Source organism: Austrofundulus limnaeus, unplaced genomic scaffold (assembly GCF_001266775.1).
Source record: "Austrofundulus limnaeus strain Quisiro unplaced genomic scaffold, Austrofundulus_limnaeus-1.0 Scaffold350, whole genome shotgun sequence".
Lineage (NCBI taxonomy): Eukaryota > Metazoa > Chordata > Actinopteri > Cyprinodontiformes > Rivulidae > Austrofundulus > Austrofundulus limnaeus.
Genome location: NW_013952752.1, coordinates 191,786 through 195,673, shown reverse-complemented (window position 1 = coordinate 195,673; position 3,888 = coordinate 191,786). Strand labels below are relative to the sequence as shown.

The 3,888-nt window shown below is 41.2% G+C and overlaps 1 protein-coding gene across 3 annotated transcripts in view; it reads left to right on the top strand.

Annotated features, from left to right (window-relative positions):
- The window catches only part of kirrel1a (kirre like nephrin family adhesion molecule 1a), a 73,330-nt gene that overhangs the window by 865 nt on the left and 68,577 nt on the right, over positions 1-3,888 (top strand). The window lies entirely within an intron of this gene.

The window sequence follows — 3,888 nt, the reverse complement described above, 5'->3', positions numbered from 1 at the left end:
CCTCCATACACTGTAAGGTGCCAGGTTGGCTCTTTATTGGCTCGTGGCAATCACATCTGTAGTTGCCATGGCGACAGGATGAGAAGAAGCTACCTGTTTGATTACAGCACATCTGCATGCCTCCCTCCATCTTTCTGTCCTGGTTCCTCCAGGCTGCTTCAACCTCTTCATCACAGGTAGAGCAGGGTGGTGTGAAGGAGGAGGAGGAGGAGGAGGAGGAGGCAGCTCAGGGATGATGTCACCATGTCTGCCAGGCTCCTGCTCACCGTCCTTTAGCACCCGCCCCCACCCCACAGCTGGTGACGGGTGGACCGAGACGCTCTCGGGCCACTTTCATCTAAGGTGACACGTTTTCGACACGCATGACCTCGTCCCTCGCCGCCGTCGAACACGCCGTTTTTGTCTGGCCGAGCCTGGCCCAGCCTCCTCACACGTGCATCCTTTTGTCTCTCGTTGTGCCACCACAACAGCATAATCCCGTTATTACTCCACAATGCTCATTCCAACACAAAGATGTTCGCCCACTAAGGCTTGTCCTCCAGACGAGATTACGGGATGGTTAAACGGGGCTGAATCTTCTTCAGACGATTTAAATCAACATAGGAAGTCTCACATGTCTGGATGTTTGTTTGTTTTTTTCTTGTACTGAGGTATGGAAAGTGTCATCTCAGAGAAAGCTGACATATCACCCAAATGCGATCATGTTTTTACCTGGGGTTACTTGTCTGTCTGTTAGCAAAATAATTCAGAAACCACTGGACAATAAATGGTTAACACACTTTCGTAAAGTCATCACTGAATCGCTGTGTCCAAATCCGAAGACTCCTCCGATGCGGCCGACAAACTCGTCCTCCTTTTCCCCCGATTTGAAGGACTGGTCCGATGGGTCCTTCTTGGCCCACCCTATCCCACAATGCAATGTGGGTAGACTGGAGATATTTTTCTGCTAATGGTGGACGAAGCGAGAGAAAGGAGTACAGTCTTAAATAAAAATCTGGTGGTATAAAAATCAGAACTTTCAAGTGGTCGTGTTGTTAATGCTTTAATGTTTTTAATATTATTCTTATCAGACATGAAACCAGCTGATATATGAAATATACGTGCACCTACAGCAGGTCCGTTCTTCAAATGTTGTCTTTAAGCTAATTTTGTGATATTAATAACAAGGGTTGGGTGATAAATCGATTTAAATGATTAATTCAAATTTGCCATTTTTAAAGATTGAATTTTGGGAAAAACTGGATTTTTTTCCTACCATTTCACTCTTTGGGGCTTCTGTAGTTCAGAGGTCAGCCCACCTGTCCATCAAGATGCTTGGTATACATACACTACATGACAATATGGCGGCTGGATCTACTTCCCACAAAAGGCACTGTGTCTTCAGTTTTCTGGAACTGGTTAGGTTTCACAACCTCGGACTTGTAGCAACGAACACCTCACTGCAAAAACTGTTTGAAGGCTCTTGCTACAAAAAGTAGGAGTACAACAAATTTGTTCCAACACCTGAAACAGAGGCACTCCATTAATCGGGAAACAAAATCGATTAAAATCGAAAATCGAATTTGGGATGGGCCATATTGCCCAGCCCTATTAATAACGCTAATATATTGATATCTTCTAGTTTCGATCTATTTTTGCTTCTGTTTAGCATCCTCCAAATTCACAATCACTTTTTTCTGGTCTTTGTGGTTGGGCAATATTGGCATAAAAATTAATCACGATTAATTGTGGTATTTAACGATTTTTTTTGATGGCCTCCCTTCTCCCCTTATAGCCATCCTTTTGAACATAACAATAAATCGGGAAGTTTCTTAGCTAACCAACTTAAAATAAATAAATAAAAATCAACTATATATGGTGTTAAAGACATAAATGGGAATACATCTTACGATCAGGAAAAAGTAAATAGTGGTATTTAACGATTAATTTGACGATTAATCCCCTGGAGTCGCTGGTCACCCTTATGTCCTGGTCACATGACCAGTTTAGTGGGAAAGATTTGCTCTTCATAAAAATCTGTTCCAAATTGTTTCAAAATTACAGACTTCAGGCTGTACATCAAATTTTAAATTATGTTGATAGATAAATAAATTACAGGACTTTTTTATGTTCATATTTGAAGTGGAGAGGAGCACAGAGCTGCTGACATTAATCGTATTAATCGTCAAGTGCCAAAAAACAATCGATTAATGTTTTTCTGACGATTAATTGCAGACGATACGATTACGCCCAACCCTACTACCAAAGACCCAGCCCACCTGGACCGGGTAGGCCAGGTCCTTTGGAGGACCCAGCCTCTGAATTTGGACACAGCCTACATCTAAAACTTATTAACTTTTGGCAACAAGTCAATTCAATTCAAAAATACTTTATTGATCCCAAAGGGAACACAGATACCACATGATACCATAACACAGCTACCATAGTCAATGAACCGTAACAACACAAAAACATGTATTTTCTTGTCATCTTTCTGGATATTAAGCTAAAGCTTGTAGCGGTAGCATCATTTACAACACATACTCTAACAGCACAAGATTGTGAAAATCATTTACAAGGTTTGACCTGTAACTCCATCCCTGCTCATCACTTTAATCTTCCATATGATGTGCAATCCTCTAAAGAATGCCAGACCTTCATTATCACCTTGCATTCATGGTGTTTTGTTCCAGAGCAGCCAAGCTCTTATCTCCTAATTAAACTAGTAAAACAGTATATCTTGGCCTGCAATTTTCACATATGTAATTGTCTCCCGTGCTAATGATTGGGTGAATATTAGTGGAACAGCTAATTAACGCGTTGGTGTGTCAGAATGTCTTATTTAAATTCAATTATAGAGCTGCAGCCATGACTACCTACTGAGCGGCTCCTTCGGCAGCGAGCGACACCACAGGAGTGATTGATTTAGCGCCTCTGCCTCTGTACCTACGTCCCACCCCTGTGGTATCTCAAGCTACTGTCAACGTTAATGCAGCTCGTAAACAATACTGCTTAATTAATTATTAGCAAACTCATTGAGACCTTGTCCACATGAGAACTTCTTTTTTCCAAAACCAGTTTTTTAATTTGCTTGCTTTTGATGTTATTTCTAAAAATATACACTGCCTGGGCAAAGACCAGCCCTGACCAACTGCAGCAGCCCCACATCATAGCACTGCCCCCACAGGCATGTACAGTAGACACTATGTTGGGTGCATCCTCCAAGACGATGGGTCCCCACTATCCTTCCAGTTTTTAATAATGTGCTGGACAGTTCTTAACCCAATTTTAATAGTTTCTGGAATTGAGTAGTTTTCTCTGCTTGATGCCAATGATTTGATCCTTCTCAAACAGACTGACATATTTTCCACAACCACAGGATGGGTCTTTCCACAGGGTTGTTTAAGAAATGAGAAGCAACTCATTGCAACAGTTGGGTTAAATAACTTGTTGCAGCTGAAAGACAATCACCCATGCAGTAATTATCTAATAGGAGGCTCCTACCTGTTTGCTTAGTTAAATCCAGGTGGAAACTTTTTTTGGCCAGGAAATGTACACAAAACCATATCAGCAAATGTTTTCATCCTCATAATGCTGGACAATAATATCGACATACATCGCGATAGAAAACATTTCAAAACAGGTGACTTTTACCAGTGGTTCCCAAAGTGTGGGGCGCGCCCCCTGGKGGGGGGAGGTGGAGGGGGTAATTCTCAGACATTGTTAGCATGGACAGGTTTTTGATGGAGATTTATTCTTAATCAACAAACCTTTATTTTTTTTCCTCTCAGGGTGTTGTTCATGTTTAAAAACCCACTTTGCACAGAAATACTTGAAGCAATGTTGAATATTTTCACAAAGTTAAAAAAAACATTAAAATAAATAATTACTGCTAAGACGTTTAAGAGG